The following is a 17,419-nucleotide window of genomic DNA, read 5'->3' on the forward strand; positions in this document are numbered from 1 at the left end:
TAATCGGCTTGCCGAAATGTTTTTCGACTAATGATTTGAACCTGATAAAGACATGTTCAGTATCCGATTTTTGCTTCAATGGATATAGCCAGACATATTTAGAAAAGTGGTCAACAAAAATAATGTAGTATTTGTACCCATCAAAAGAGTGAATAGGAGAGGTCCAAACATCACTATATATAACATCTAGAGGAACATTGGAAGTCACAGTAGAAGAGAAAAATGGAAGTTTGTGGCTTTTATGGAAAGCACAAGCATTACAATGCAAAGTACTAGGAACAGAAAGATTAAACAAAGTACTACATTGCTTTAAAACAGAAATTGAAGGGTGGCCTAATTTATGATGCCAATCAATAGATGTAGGAACAAAGGCAGAGTGGAGTGTTGGTGAACTAGGAGGAAGCAACTCATATATTCCACCATTATTTGAGCCTTGGAAGAGAAGTGTCCCCAACTGAGCTTCCTTCACAGTAAAAGAAGTAGATGAGAAAACAATGGAAATATTATTATCTTGGCATAATTTAGAGAGTGAAAAAATATTGCGAGAGGCAGAAGGAACATGTAAGACATTGTTAAGATGAAGAGAAGTAGAGTTAAGGATGAAGGAAGAATAACCAGTGTTCGCAATAGGAAGGCCGGAGCCATCACCAATAATGAGCTCATCACTACCGCCATAAGGAGCATGAAGAGACAGGTTGTCAAGATCATTTGTTACATGGTGTGACGCTCCGCTATCGAGCAACCACCCAGTGGTATGTGGCATAGAAGTACTAGCAGTGTATGCAGTAGGTTGGTGAAGGGTGTGATACCCAGATGGAGGAGACCGATGTTGGGAGACAGTAGCCTGACTTGGTGGGCTGGCATGAGGAAACTGTTGCCGAAAGATTGGACATTGAGACACATAGTGGCCGGCTTGCCTGCACCATTGACATTTCCCGAGATAAGGCTTCGATTGTGGCTTGGACGAGTCCTGGGAGACTGGTGTTGACAAGAGTGGCTTGGAGGAGGGGGGTTGTGAGTGTTGTCGCCCTTTGTAGCCCGGCTTGGTTGCATAATTCGCAGTGGCTGGATACATCAGAGGAGCAGCTTTATGTGCTATTGAAAGTTCCCTATTGAGGAGCTTCTCATGTAACTCGTCAAAGGAGATAGTGGTCTCCGTGGTTTGCATAGCTTGCACAATGGAGTCATAGTCAGAGTCATTGAGTTGCTCAAGGATTTTCTCAATGAGTACATCTTCTTCATATGGCTTGCCAAGAGATGCCAACTGATTTGCACAATTTTTGATGTCGTACATATAGTCGGTGATTGAACGAGAGCCTTTAGTAATTTTACGAAAACGCTCTTTAATTTGCTTGACATGACCCTTAGAGGGATTAGCAAATGTTCTAGCAAGAGTGTTCCAGGCTTCAAGGGATGTAGTACAACGTGAAATAAGAGGAACAAGGGGGTCAGAAAGAGTACCAGCAAGAGCACCATACAAGAGCTTATCTTGTCGCACCCAGGTGTTATATGCCGGGTTATCGGCTTCAAGCCCTTCGAAGGTGATGAGTTTTGAGGGAGTTGGGAAGGAACCATCAACATATTTGTGAAGATCGTAACCGATCAGGGTAGCTTCGATTTGAGTTTTCCAGGAGATATAGTTGGTAGAGGTAAGTTTGAGAGTATGGTTAAGGGAGACAAGGATAAATGGTTGTGAAGGTTGGTGGGCATTTGGAATGAGGGATTGATGTGGATGGGCCATGAGGAAGATGAGAGTATAGCAGCGGAAGAGTAAGGAAAAAATTTGAAGATATTTCTTCAATGGCTTGATACCATGTAGAAGCTATGAAGTATTAGGTTTTATTTAATAATACTGACGGCAGAATACATCTTTAAATATACAGAGGTCTAACCACTTAAAACCAACTAAGAGAATAAAATGCAGAGAAATAGCTAACAAACCTTAGGAATAGGACTAAGCAAAGACTAAGTAACTGAAGCAGAGACTGAATAACTGATTCTATACAATGATTGATAAAATCTAACAAACTAACTAGTTTGACTTGGTATACTTTCCACATTCAATTCTTAGATTCGTCTCCAAGCTTGAACACAAAAGAGGTGTCAATAACTCTTGGATGATCTACATTCAGTGCTGTAGAAAGAATTTTGACAGTTGAATAAATTATTCAGCACGTGACACCTCAAACGTATGTACAACAACTCCACAGAACTGTAAGTAGCTTACTCCATAGTGCGCACTAACCTTTCAGGTCATTACTGAGATCATGCCCAACTAAAATAGCACCTTGGGACAAAAACTTTTTCTTTTAACATACCAAATACAAAAACTTTGGGTCAGTACTAGGAGTTTCATAGTCACCATAACAATTTGGAAGATATTTCTAACCTGTATATCTGCAAGGGAACAAGTGATTCCATCCAAATCTTGAGCAGAAACACCAGTTATTTGTGTCCTATAATCTGCTACTGCTTTATTAGGATTAACAAACTCGTGGAGTTCAACCTGATACAATGGACAGATAAACACGAGGTAATAAGCCAAATACGGAGACTTCCTAAATATTCTCATATAACACTAAGAAACCAACCAATAAAGTAGGTGGTACCTCTAAGTCCTGATCTACTACACATATTTTAACCAAGGCTTCAGTTTCATCCTCACATATAACCATCTCACAATCAACAGCCAGCAATGTATCTGATGTTGCCACCTTGGACTTGTTACTAAGTTTAGAAACAATCCAGTCTTGTTGAGTTGACCACAAATTTAATTGTCAATCTCCTTAACGGAATCATCATTGTTACGTATGACTGCAAAACAAGGAGATTTAAAAAATAGACCTGCTCATATGACGGAAATGAATACTCAATTGGATACTGTGGATGTTCAAGGGTCAAACGAACCAACATGTGCACTGCCACGACAATACAACATGAGAATTATAATGTTGAAGCTATATATATATACACATTAGTGAATTAATTAAAAGCCACAACTGAAGCTGCCCCCAAAATCTACAGCACACTACAGAATAGGTATCACAATACTCTAAAAAAACAATATGTACAAAAGTAGGAATTTGAAGCTATTTGCATCATAGACAAATCATTAGACCTGGTTATTGGACAGGGTAGTCCAATGGATATAGGGTTAGAGTCAAGTTAATAGGGCTTTTATTGGGCAGGGCTCTTATTGGATAGGGTCTTTATTGGACAGGGTCATTATAGGGTCAAACTTATACTACAATTATTTTGAAAATTAAAAGAGTAATGATACAAAAATTACGTGTATTGCTTCGTATTCACTTGTACTTGCACATGGCTCTTTTGTTTTTCATTTTTCATTGCTCATTTATTGACCCGCCCCACTAATGACCCGCTATTGACCCGCGACCCGCTTTTGACCCGTCCATTATCGACCCGCTAAAAATGACCCTTCCAATACCCGACCCTCTTTTGACCCGCACCGACCCTGACCCGACCCGCCCGATAACCAGGTCTACACATCATGTTAGGTACATTCCAATTCATTCAAGTTTTTTTCATTCAACATATGAACATATCAAAAAGATATATTATTGTCTTGGTCATTAAGTGCCCAAGTGGTTAGTAGATGAGTCAAGGCAATAAGGTGCAGACAATGCCTTGGTAAAATCAACATGACATATGAAATTAATGAAACTAAGGTTTTTTAAACCTCTGTGCCAATACTAAAATTGCCACAAACTAACTAATAGCCCAAGTTAATAGAATGAGACAGCTTTACTAACTTTAGCAAGAATGTCAAAGTACCTGTACAGGTGATTCAACGTCTTCCGATTTTGCTACCAGGTCACGATTTGAGTGACACGTCAAAACTTTAGCAAAATACTGCAGACCAAGAGTTGGACATTGTAAACCATAGGTATCACAATACTCTAAAAAGAAGAGCAAGGATGAAAACACGATACTTTTAAGTGTTCTTCTTTCTTGAATATATCCAAAAAAGCGCGTAAAACTTCTGGGCTCCTCCTAGCTGGATCGCTCATGCTCGCACCAAATTTTTTATCATAAACTTTCAGAAAATCCTTCCATCCTCCTTTCTCACCTTCCATTCCATTCTTTTGTGACTACTTGACAATTTCAACCAGAACCTATACAAATCAACACAGGCATCACATCTTTCAAGTTTACTAATCAAGGCAAATAACTCCTTAAAACAAAAATAAAGTTAATTTTGTGAACTGCATAGATCATCCCTCAAACCCTGAATCAAGTGCAGACATTAAACCATCAAATTTACCATATGCTCTTATCTATTGATAGCTAAACCATACTTCTAGTATCTCTAATCGTGTAAATTACGTTGCACGGAAACGCCAAAAAATCACGACGTACCGTTTTCGAAACGTACTGGAACAATAGAGATGTATTTGAAACTGAAATCATCTCGGAAACGAATGGGAAACGAGATTTCTGTCTAATATTCACGTTTCCCAAGCAAACTTGCTAATTGTATCAAAGTTTTTCCGCCAGAAAACTGAAATTTGGTTGGTGGCAGCGGCCGACGGGAACTAAGAAGCATTCACAAAGAAGAAGATATCAATTGCTCTGTATTTCACACTTGCATAGCCTATATACGAAACAGTAATTTGGGCCTGGCCCAAGTAGACAAATAGAAATTAAATCACTAAGGGTGTGTTTGGTTCAGCATATTTTGGAACTTGATTAATTGATGTTTGGTTAACTATGGAGTATTTTTATAAAGTTTTAAATATGGGGACCCACCTCAAAAACCCCTATGGTATCGGGTTCTCATATCCAAGGGGAGGTGGGTATCTGTAATCATCTTAACTGAAAATAAAATCGGCATTGCAAACTCATTCAAACCAACACCATGACAGCCTAGCTAACGTTACTCTGCCACCATTGCTGCCCAAGCTACCCAAAAAATCAATACTATGAAAATTACAATACATAGTTACTACCGCGTCGACTAGCCATCAAATCGCCAATACTACCTAACGCCACCATCAGCACCTCCATAAGAACCCAAAATGACGAAATTAGAATACTAAAAAATAATTTAACTAAACATATCTTTGAATAAAATACCTAGATATATTGTTAATCATCGAAATTTTGGGCATTGAAGTTCAGATTTGTAGCTTCAATTGTAAAAAATCAACCACCAAAAATCAAATTTCGTCTAATGACAGAAAGATGTGATGGTTAGGGCTAAAGCAAAGCGAGTGATTGTAGTGGTGGAGATGGTGCCATAGATCAAAATATGATGTCTTCCTTTTATATTTGATTGAATTTTTTCTTAACATCTTTACTCAGAGGGAGGAGGAGAAGGTGTAGAAAAGAAGATGAGAATGAGGAGTGGGAGAGTATAATATCGGTAGGATTAAATTCTAAATTTATTTTACCAAACAGGTAAATTAAGGTATGAGTTTTTAGGTATCGTTGACTCTAAAACCATGGGTTTGATACTCAAACTTATACCTTATATATGTGGTCGAACCAAACGGGATCTAACTGACTAGTCAACAAAATATGGAATTATGGATATGACAATGAATTTTTATTTAGTTTATCTCTTCTCCTTACTATAGTTCGTAGTAACATTTCAAAAAATGTTTTTACTTTTTAAATTTCAAAAATTATTCATTAATAATTAATCATATGTTAATCAATATTTTTTTTTATTATCTAATCAAATATATATTTTTTAATCAATCAATACCTATATACTGAAAAAGACACACCATGATTGACACATGTCATTTCTTGATGTGTCTTTGACTTTTTTAATTTAATTTAATTTTATATTGTGTACGCCATTAAAGAAACTTTTAAAAATTATATATTTTCTAATTTGTTTTCTTCCATATTATAGAACAATATACAGAGTATATTACAAGAAATATTAGGAGTACATTTATTATGGCAAGAATCGAAAGTAATACACTGCACTATTACTATTGATTTTCTGATATTAATATAAAAAATATGAATCACTTAACATAAAAAAAAATGCAAATTATGCACTGCACTATTATTATTGATTTTCTAATATTGCACTAACTATAATAAAAATATATGATTTTACAATCTTAACAAATAAATTTCAACTGCAATATTATTATCCTATTTTTTCACACCCTTAACATACTTAATGACTTTAGTCACTACAATATATATATGTGTGTATATATATATATATATATATATATATATATATATATATATACATATATATATATATATATATATATATATATATATGTATATATATATATATATATATATATATACACACATATATATATATATATATATATATATATATATATATATATATATATATATATATATATATATATGTGTGTGTGTGTGTGTTATTGTATGTTGATAATTTGTGTTAATAAATTATCAACTAATAAAAATTTGAATAATACTAATCTAATGCCCTTGGTCCAAGTGTGCATTTGATGATGAGTCTAATAAATGCGGTTTAGTATTAATTAAGCAAGTTAATTATTCAGTGAGATCAAGTGGTCTAAATGCCTAACTAGAGACCGTTTCAGTTCAAGTGGAATTAATGTTATTAATGCCACAACTTACTCTTGACTGAACCCGTAGGGTCACCCAAATAGTACGTGAACGGATCAAGTATTTAGGTGAATATTATATTCAGTAAATACTCTAATTATGGATATTCGGAAATGACGGATGTTGGTTTCAGTGGGAGCTAAACAAACTGTCAATAGGCAAAGAAATAATATTTACCAGAAATTAAGATATTAACGGAAACGAAAATATAGTTCATGACGGAAATATAAATATTATCGAAGTTGAAGATATTGTTGGAAACGGAAATATGGTTCGTATCTGTAGGGTTTTTTTTTCCCGTTCCTACAAGGGGGGTTTGGCACGCGGCGGTTCGTTTAGAGAACCGTTGAATTGTTTGTGCACCTCGAAGGAGTCGCCACCAAACTTTATTTTAGGTCTCGTTTGGGAAGACCGCAAAATGACTCTATTTTTGGATAAGACCTTGAATCCTTGAAACGGATGGGTGAGATCCGGGCTTGGGAACGAAAATGCTTATTCAGCGAGCTTTAGAAATATTCAAGTACGTTGGCACAACATTATTTCGAAAATAAACCCTAAGATTAGACTATGTGGGTTTGAGCTTTAGAGCAAAATAGAATTTCTAATTGTACGGTGGTCACTTTTCTTTAAAGATTGATTTAAGGAACCTAAGGCCGGTTTGTCCAAAAATATCTTCGTTAAGCGTGATGTAACCTTTGTATTTTGTTGTATTTAGCATGTTGGTGATGAAAGCGATAAAGCACATAAAGAAACATCACAATACTAAATAAATTGCGGAATTAGTAAATACAAGACCCCCTAGAAAAGGACTAGGGAGTAGTTCCACATTGCCTAGAAATGGACTAGGCAAGTAAAGGTGCGGAATTGAAAGTGCGAAATTGAAATTGCGGTATTGAAATTGCGGTATTGAAAGTGCGATATTGAAAGTGCGATATTGAAAGGTGCATAATTGAAATTTGTACTTGGGCACATGAGATTCGAACGCCAAGCGGCTCCTTAAAAATAAGTGCGCCCGACACGGATTCAAAGCCAAAAATCTCAACTTGGGAGAGGTTGCTCAACCCAAATATCCTAGATTTTGCATATTAAACTTGAAATTGAAAGCTTGAATATTGAAAGGTTTGAACTTGAAATGATTGAAATTTGAACTTGAAATGATCCTAGTTTAGAGAGGTAGTTATAAACAACCCTAAACATGGTGGGATCTTGAAATTTGAAAACTTGAACTTGTATATAGAAAAATGGAGTCTTGAATCTCAAAAGACTAAACCTTTAAATGCTAAAAAGGTGTCATCTTTGATTACTCCACACTTGACGGTGATTCTAGTTCAACGAGATGAATGTAAGCAACTTTGAACATCCTTGAATCTTGAAAGTTTGTATTTTGTATTTTGAAAAAAGTTTGTATTTTTGAAAAAGCATATATGATTGTTGCAAGTGGTGTTTTTTATGGCAAAAAACACCAACTTGCTAATCATTTGAAATCAAAATAGCATGATTGATTAAAATGGGATTCGGATTTACCTAGTTAGGCTTAGGCACGAGCTCCCAATTGCTTTTGAATTTAGGAATTAAATTTGTATGTGTTTTTGAAGAGTTTTTGAGTTTGTATTGTGAGGAGTAATGTCGAAATTATGACGTTGTATGTGTTGTGCTCCCCCCTTTTTTGTATGGAAATGAGGGGTATTTATAGGAGGGAATGGTGCAAAACGCTTGCACACGCCAGCGCCTGGCGCCAGGCCAGCGCTGTGCGCTACTGACGTGGCCTGAATGCCGCCAAAAAGGACGGAAAGATGCTGTCCTTGATTTGTCTTGTATGGGTGTACCTTCATACGAATAGTACAATTTTCGGCGTGTAGTGTTTGCTTGGAGGTTAAGAATTGAATTTGCGTCTAAAAACAAGTCTTTCTCGGGTTTTTGAATTCCGGTTTTACGGGACGGGGCCCGGCATGCTCGGTTTTGTGGGTCGGCGCCCGAATTTGACTTGCCTTATATGATTTTGAGTGGAAAAGGCCTAGTAAAACCAATGGGATGGTCCAGTAGTTGAGATTGAACTTGGATTTTGAAATTGGATTTTGGAAGTTGTATTTTGTACCGAGTTCCGGGAGGGGAACGGTCTCGGGGATTGGATTATGGAGGTGTTCTTAGCAATTGGGATTTCCGCCTGGAGTTACTCCAATCGCCTAACAAGGATAATGGTATCGTCATCATCCCAAAGGGGAGACACAAATTAGGTGTCTACAGAAGCCCCCACTTTGACTGAGCGTTCGGTTAGGAAAGCGCAAGTCAAAGTATTTTGAAAGGGACGGAGAATGGTCAAGATGTTCTGCAATCGAGATCACTCTTTGTACGCCGATACCTGCATAAAACAGGCGTTAGAAAAAGGATAGAGTCTACCTCAGTGCGGTTGGTGATGACTCCGATTTGTACTTGTTTTTTTCCGCCTTCAGTTCAGGACGGAGCTTGGCATCGAAAATTTGAACCTCAAACTCGAATTTGGAACTTTGGATCTTGAATCTTGAATCTTTGAACTTGAACACCCGGAGTTAATCCGTTGGGATGTGCTTTGCTGGGGATAAGAGCTTTTTACTGGCCCTTAAAATTTTTGAACTTCGACTGACTTTCCCGGAGCTTGGGTCCGTTGGGAGTTGTACGCCTGAGTCGTTGTATTTTTTGGACTTTGCATTCTTGAAATATTCATCTGTTTGCACTTGGAGCTACAGGTGTATACCCGTATTTTTGATGGACGGTTCGATGCGACATTTGATGCTTGGTGCGAAAGACCGTAGCAGTAAAGGACGTGCAATAAGCACGGGAGACCGTGCGCGCCGCAGACTTGTGTATGCAGCAGGTCAGCGCAGGGCGCTGGGGCGGTGCCTGGCGCGGGGCTGCACTATATAAGAGCCCCTTGCCGTGCCATTTTGAGGCACATTCACTTGAAGTTCTTTTGCTCTTTCTCTCAAAGGTGTTAGGTTATTATACATATGACAATTCATAAATCATGCGGAAAAACCATATAGCCAGGAAAGCATATTATTTACACATAATCATTTAGCATAGAATAGATGCATACATGTTGTAGCGTGCCTTCCCTAGCTGCGCCCGAACCGAACAAGAACAAGTCTTTAGGACTCCAAATGTCGTCCCTCCGTAGATAGTCCACAGTACGTCCGGATCCGCCTCAAGTTAAACCAACTAGAATCGCCCTTAAGGTGCTTAGGAATTTCGGCTAGTGTTTGCAAGTGTATGTCTGATTTTTATTTCAAAAACTTACCCTTTGAATACTTCAATCGTACCCATAAATTGTGACCCTAGGCACCTATTTATAGGAGTATGGAAAAGGAATTGTAATCCTAGTAGGATGTGGATTTGCTAGTTAGAACTTTATTAGGACTCTAAATAACAAAACAAATCTAATAGGATTAGGATTTTAATCTTTGCACAAATCCTAATAGGATTAGGATTTCCCGCACAAGCATTGCACGAGCCGTGCACCCGCGCAAGCCTTGCGGCCCACGACAGGTGCACTGCCCACGCTGCTGTGCTCTTGCGCGCGCGCGCCCTTGGCTGGGCCTGGCCTTGCGCTGGGCCTGGTCGAGGCGTGCGTTGGTGCGTGCGGCTCGCTGGGCGATGGCCTGGCTTCGTGCTGGGCCTTCGTCTAGCGGGCCTCGTCCGATGCTAATTCGTACGATACGCTTCCGATTAAATTCCCGATTCCGGAATTCATTTCCGATACGAACAATATTTAATATTTCCGATTCCGGAATTAATTTCCGTTTCGAACAAATATTTAATATTTCCGTTTCCGGAATTATTTTCCGATTCCGATAATATTTCCGATTCTGACAATATTTCCGTTTCCGGCAATATTTCCGATTCCGGCAATATTTCCATTTCCGATAATATTTTCCGATACGTACCATGTTTCCGTTTCCGGCAACATCTACGACTTGGATAATATTTATATTTCCGATACGATCCATATTTCCGTTTCCGGCAATATCATCGTTTCCAGAGTATTCATTTCTTGCTTGTGGCGATCTCAGCTCCCACTGAAACCAAGATCCGTCGATTCCGAATATCCATAGATAGAGTATTTAATGCCATTAAATACTTGATCCGTTTACGTACTATTTGTGTGACCCTACGGGTTCAGTCAAGAGTAAGCTGTGGATTAATATCATTAATTCCACTTGAACTGAAGCGGCCTCTAGCTAGGCATTCAGCTCACTTGATCTCACTGAATTATTAACTTGTTAATTAATACTGAACCGCATTTATTAGACTTAACATAGAATGCATACTTGGACCAAGGGCATTATTTCCTTCAGTCTCCCACTTGTCCTTAGGGACAAGTGTGCATTTCCTAATTCCTTTGTCGCTCGATGCTTGCTCTTGAACATAAGGTAAGAGTTGTCATCCTTATTATGTCCAGAGGTGTATCTCGGTTTCAGAGTTCAACTGATCAAATAAACAGATAATCATAGCCTATGATTCATCCGAGCACGGCCATGCATTTCACAGTTTCTAGCTCTCCGAGTGGCCTTGTACAACTTTTAATCATCTCATCCCGATTTATGGGAGGACAATCCCAATCTTGCGATCTTGAGATTAGACTTCGTTTGATAGGTGATTACCTGAGCGTTGCCTTTATAGCCTCCTTTTACGGTGCGACGGTTGGTCAACGTCAAAGTAACCAGTTCTCAAACAAGTAATCTCAAATCACTCAGGTATTGAGGATTTAGTGTCTAATAATTTTAATGAAATTTACTTATGACAGATTTTCATCTCTTACAGTAAAGTTTCATAGGTCTGTCCGATACTAGTCTTCCCAAAGTAAGTATCTATGCAAATGATTATGACATTGCCATGTCCACATAGTTCAAGAAACGGAATTACTAGTCATCTTGCATTCTAGTCGTCTAACGTTTTCTACGCGTCCAATTTTATAGAAAACTCCGACTAGGGACCATTTTCAACTTTTGACATTAAAGTTCACTTGATAGACATTTCTTAGTCACAGGACTTGTCCTGACAGACTATCTTGAATATATTGTCAAATTGAAGGGACTCATCATTTAATAAACCACAAATTAAATGGAAAAATGAATTCTATTCATTTATTGTGAATGATTAACCAATAATGTTTTACAAAGATTTAAACTCTAAAACTTTAAAACATTAAACAAGGATATCAAAGCCATTCTCCAATATCCTTGATTCCCATAGCTGCAGTGTGCGAGTTATGCTTCGCCTGCGGCAGAGGTTTAGTCAATGGATCTGATATGTTGTCATCAGTTCCAATCTTGCTTATCTCGACTTCTTTTCTTTCAACGAACTCTCGTAGAAGGTGAAATCTACGAAGTACATGCTTCACTCTCTGGTGGTGTCTAGGCTCCTTTGCCTGTGCAATAGCTCCGTTATTATCACAATACAGGGCTATTGGTCCTTTAATGGAGGGGACTACACCAAGTTCGCTTATGAACTTCCTTAGCCATATAGCTTCCTTTGCTGCTTCATGTGCAGCAATGTACTCCGCTTCAGTTGTAGAATCCGCAATGGTGCTTTGCTTAGCACTTTTCCAGCTTACTGCACCTCCGTTGAGGCAGAAGACAAACCCAGATTGTGATCTGAAATCATCTTTGTCGGTTTGGAAACTTGCGTCCGTATAGCCTTTAACAATTAATTCATCATCTCCACCATAGACCAGGAAGTCATCTTTGTGCCTTTTCAGGTACTTCAGAACATTCTTGGCAGCAGTCCAATGCGCCTCTCCTGGGTCTGACTGGTATCTGCTCGTAGCACTGAGTGCGTACGCAACATCCGGGCGTGTACATATCATAGCATACATTATTTAACCAATCAATGATGCATATGGAATCCCATTCATTCGTCTACGCTCATCAAGTGTTTTTGGGCACTGAGTCTTGCTTAGAGTTATTCCATGAGACATCGGTAGGTAGCCTCGCTTGGAGTCTGCCATCTTGAACCTATCAAGCACCTTATTGATATAAGTGCTTTGACTAAGTCCAATCATCTTTTTAGATCTATCTCTGTAAATCTTGATGCCCAATATGTACTGTGCTTCTCCTAGATCTTTCATCGAAAAACATTTTCCAAGCCAAATCTTGACAGAGTTCAACATAGGAATGTCATTTCCGATAAGTAATATGTCGTCGACATATAATACTAGAAAAGCAATTTTGCTCCCACTGACCTTCTTGTATACACAAGATTCGTCTGCGTTCTTGATGAAACCAAAGTCACTGACTGCTTCATCAAAACGTATATTCCAGCTCCTTGATGCCTGCTTATATCCATAGATTGATTTCTTTAGCTTGCATACCTTTTTAGCATTCTTTGGATCCTCAAAACCTTTAGGCTGTGTCATAAACACAGTTTCTGTTAAAACGCCGTTTAAGAAAGCGGTTTTGACATCCATCTGCCACATTTCGTAATCGTAATATGCAGCGATTGCTAACATTATCCGAATAGACTTTAGCATTGCAACTGGTGAAAAGGTTTCATCGTAATCCACGCCGTGGACTTGCCTGTAACCTTTTGCAACCAATCTAGCTTTGAAAACTTCAAGTTTCCCATCCTTGTCCTTTTTCAATTTGAAAACCCATTTGCTTCCAATGGCTTGGTAGCCATCTGGCAAATCGACCAAATCCCATACTTGGTTTTCAGACATGGAGTCTAATTCAGATTGCATGGCTTCTTGCCATTGCTTGGAGCTAGGGCTCGTCATAGCTTGTTTGTAAGTCGCAGGTTCATCACTTTCAAGTAATAGAACATCATAGCTCTTGTTCGTCAAAATACCTAAGTGCCTTTTCGGTTGAGATCTATATATCTTTGCGATCTACGCGGGGTAACATTTCTAGATTGACCATGATTCTCACCAGATTCTTCTAAAGATCTCTGAGTTTCATCCTGAATGTCATCTTGAGCATTCTCTAGAGTTTGTTGTTCGACTCGAATTTCTTCGAGGTCTACTTTTCTCCCACTTGTCATTTTGGAAATGTGATCTTTCTCCAAAAAGACACCATCTCGAGTAACAAACACCTTGTTCTCAGATGTATTGTAGAAGTAATACCCCTTTGTTTCCTTTGGATAGCCCACAAGGATACATTTGTCAGATTTTGGATGATGTTTGTCTGAAATTAATCGCTTGACGTATACTTCACATCCCCAAATCTTAAGAAAAGACACATTTGGAGGCTTTCCAAACCATAACTCATATGGAGTCTTTTCGACAGCTTTAGACGGAGCTCTATTTATAGTGAGTGCAGCTGTATTTAGTGCATGTCCCCAAAATTCTAATGGAAGTTCGGCCTGACCCATCATTGACCTGACCATGTCTAGCAAGGTTCTGTTCCTCCGTTCCGATACATCGTTCCATTGTGGCGTTCCAGGAGGAGTCAATTCTGATAGAATTCCACATTCTTTCAGATGGTCATCAAATTCATAGCTCAGATATTCACCGCCTCTATCAGACCGCAGTGCCTTAATCTTCTTGCCTAATTGAATCTCTACTTCACTCTGAAATTCCTTGAATTTGTCAAAGGATTCAGACTTATGCTTCATTAGGTAGACATAACCATATCTACTGAAGTCATCAGTGAAAGTGATAAAGTAGCTAAAACCACCTCTAGCATTTGTACTCATTGGTCCACATATATACTGTGCCAAGAGGGACTAGTAAACACCCTGTTTTCAACAAGGCTTCTAGGTTACCTGAGCATCCAATACTTTTTTTGGTTAAATGTTTTCCAATTAATTCAGAAAGAACTTTTACAAGTTCCTACACATTCCACAAGGCATCAATTGAAAACTAAACGGCTTCATGTTAGTTTCTTAGATAAATTGGAAAACGAGGTTCAATACACACTCGACTCTAACCCTAGTTTAACAAAAGGCTTAAGATTTAGTTCCTAAAAGTTTCAGAATCAAGCGCTATTCTTTACTAGCACTAACCTAAAATTTGCATATCTCATTATTCACTTCCAACAACCTTTGGCGTGAAATTAATTGCTAAACAACAATTTAACAACTTATACATACGCGAATTTAACAAACACGACATTCAAACATAGCAGATCGCGAAAACAAATTTGAATTCATGCACAACCTCAGCGTCGCATATTTCAATCGAGCGGCATAAACCCTAAATTTTTTTTGCAGATTCTTGCATCAAATATCATGTTCTTAAATCTAATAGAGAACCAATCAAACAAAAATTATGTTCCACATTACAGAATGGTTGTTTCTATGACTGTGTACAGTATGGCTTTTTCGAAAAGGACTATCCAGATATTCAAGTTAAGGGAATCAACCATCTAACAGAGTTCAATGAAAAAGTAAATGATAGATTCATGCAACAAGCTTAGGATCTTACTGTAATAGCCTTAAGTAAGTTTTCTGAAATCTGCAGGGATCCATAACTTTGGGGCCTCTCTATAATGCCACACCCACACCTACACTCACACCTAGAACCCTATATCAATTTCTCCTTGGGATAATCATGCATGATCTAGTCCCTTTCTATGTATTTACTTAGTGAAATAAATTGGAATTCCTCTAAACCTGGTATAACCCAAACAGCCACAGGATCCCTCCTAGAAACACAAGCTAACAATCAAACAAGAGTAGTTCGCATTCCGAGACAAAGTCAAGTCATGAGCTTGCAGAGGGATGAAGTGATTAACTAAGTCTTGAGATTCAATATGCGTAGAAGAGACTGTAATTCTTCTTGTTGCACACACTTTACATAGTTCCTTTTCAGGTATTCCTCTCAAACACAAGACTAACTTAAACCTTAAAAATCAAAATATCTCCTTCTGACTAAATACATTCTTCATTTAAAAAACGTTTTGAATTAACAAGCATAGACTCAGTTTCAGAGATTCGAGATTCAGGAGTGCAATAACCAAGTTACATCCAATCCCAGTCAAAGAAAACAACAATAGAATCAAAATAATGATTATTATCCGTAAATTAAGGCAAGGCAATGAATAAAACAAGAAATAGATGGAGTATTGTATAGCTTACCTGCCACCAGATGTTTTGCAAGAGATGATATCACCGTGAGATTAGTGCTAACTGCCACCATATATTTTGCAACAGCAGCAGGCCTGCAATAAGAGCATAACCATGCAAGTATCAGACTAGAGGAAACAAATTTTAGGCGTGCGAATTCAGCATAAATAATAGTCCACTAATATGAATTCATTTTGCAGTATATATACCACTAAAATATCTGAAAAAATCGGATAACGACATTCGCAAGTGTTGGATGCCTTTTCCAGAGAACCACAAAGAAATGAGAACATATATCTATTATATATGCATATTAATCCACCCTTGATTTTCAGAATCTAGTTTATAAACCTAAGTGCAATATGATTTGAGCATTCACTAACCCAATTGCAGAGGAAATACATTCTCTCAGTGTCCGAGCATTCGACGTGGTTTCAGTAGTAGTGAAAGTCTTTGATACGACAACAACTAGATTATCAAATGAAAAATCAGTATATCAACAGATAAATTGCCAGTAGCAAGACTAGAAAAGCGTAAAACAACACTTGCCTAGCGTAATCTCAGGGTTCAATCCAGAGATATTTTTTGCAACTTCAACTGGTTCAACATTTGCCAAACTGCAGCATAAAAATCAAAGGACACATCAGGCCTCACAACAACATATGTTACATGAGAAATAATGTTAGACCTTTATATAATTTGGTAAAGACAACTTAAAATCTACTTCATACATCTTATGCTGAATTTTTTTCTAGACCGGATGGTGGGATTAGAAAATCAGCCTCCATACACACAGCTGTGAATAGATTAATACAACCCAAAAACCAATGAAAATAAGGAAAATAGTATCAAAAAGGTCTATTGGGTAGGAGTGAAAGAGAAAGAAACACATTGGAACATAAAATTACAAATAGAAACCTCCAATTTCACCCGTAAAACAAGAAATTAAATGCAATTCAACAAAAAATGAAACTTTAAACGAATAATTCAAATGTAATTAATCAAAAGTATGGAACATCTTTCTCAGAGTCTTGGAGAAAAAAGAGAGGATGAAGAAGAAGATTATTACAGACATTAACTCCAACCGCGCCCCTAACCTCGCCGCTAACCTATGTCACCTCCTTCAACCAACGGTGAAGGTAAATAAACAAAAAAAACAAGTTAGGGCTTGAATGCTATTATTAAATGACTGAATTGGTCAAAGAATCAACACAAAAAACTGAATCTTTAATTACCTATACTCACTCTAACCTAAGAAACGTCGTAGATCTCGTCCGCATTGACATCGATTCGCCGAAAGATAGACATAATGTGAGTTGAGAACTTGAGTGTATGGCGCTTTGGGGGAGATGAACTGTTATTACTCGTAATTATGTGAATCCTTACTTAGTGGGATCAAGTCTCCATAGCCATGGATGCCAAAGAGATGAAGAAGAGGACAAAGAATTTGTGAGAGAGGAGAGAGAATGTCCAAGGTCTGTTTAGTTTACGATGAAGAAATTTGGGTCTGTTTTATTTTTACTTAGGTATGCTGAACCTTTCACGAGACAAGCCCAATCCAAGATTCCCTAGATAATAAAAAGTATTATAAATAATTGCCAGATTTAACAAAGATAATTTTTTTAAAAAAAAACATTGGTCTCCTGCCAAAAGAAAAAACGTGGTCAACAAATGTAAGTTTTAAAACTGAAATTTTAAAGTGTTCATAAATTAAAGTGTTACAAATAAGTTTTACCTTATATCAAAGTGTTACAAATTAGTGTTACCTAATATAAAGTGT

At 37.7% G+C, this 17,419-nt stretch overlaps 1 long non-coding RNA gene across 4 annotated transcripts; it reads right to left on the reverse strand.

The window, feature by feature from the left end:
• Positions 1-16,186: 16,186 nt before the first annotated feature.
• On the reverse strand, positions 16,187-17,175 carry LOC130467828 (uncharacterized). Of its 4 annotated transcripts, none has more exons than XR_008927771.1 (4): positions 16,875-17,175; positions 16,709-16,760; positions 16,371-16,435; positions 16,187-16,256 (listed from the first exon to the last, which is right to left on the reverse strand). It is a non-coding gene; the product is annotated as an uncharacterized lncRNA (long non-coding RNA). The 4 variants fall into 4 exon arrangements; XR_008927770.1 differs by having other exon boundaries at positions 16,189-16,256; positions 16,713-16,760; positions 16,875-17,174; XR_008927768.1 differs by lacking the exon at positions 16,371-16,435 and having other exon boundaries at positions 16,713-16,760; positions 16,875-17,171.
• Positions 17,176-17,419: the final 244 nt, after the last annotated feature.

The sequence above is a fragment of the Spinacia oleracea genome, chromosome 2, assembly GCF_020520425.1.
Source record: "Spinacia oleracea cultivar Varoflay chromosome 2, BTI_SOV_V1, whole genome shotgun sequence".
Classification (NCBI taxonomy): domain Eukaryota; kingdom Viridiplantae; phylum Streptophyta; class Magnoliopsida; order Caryophyllales; family Amaranthaceae; genus Spinacia; species Spinacia oleracea.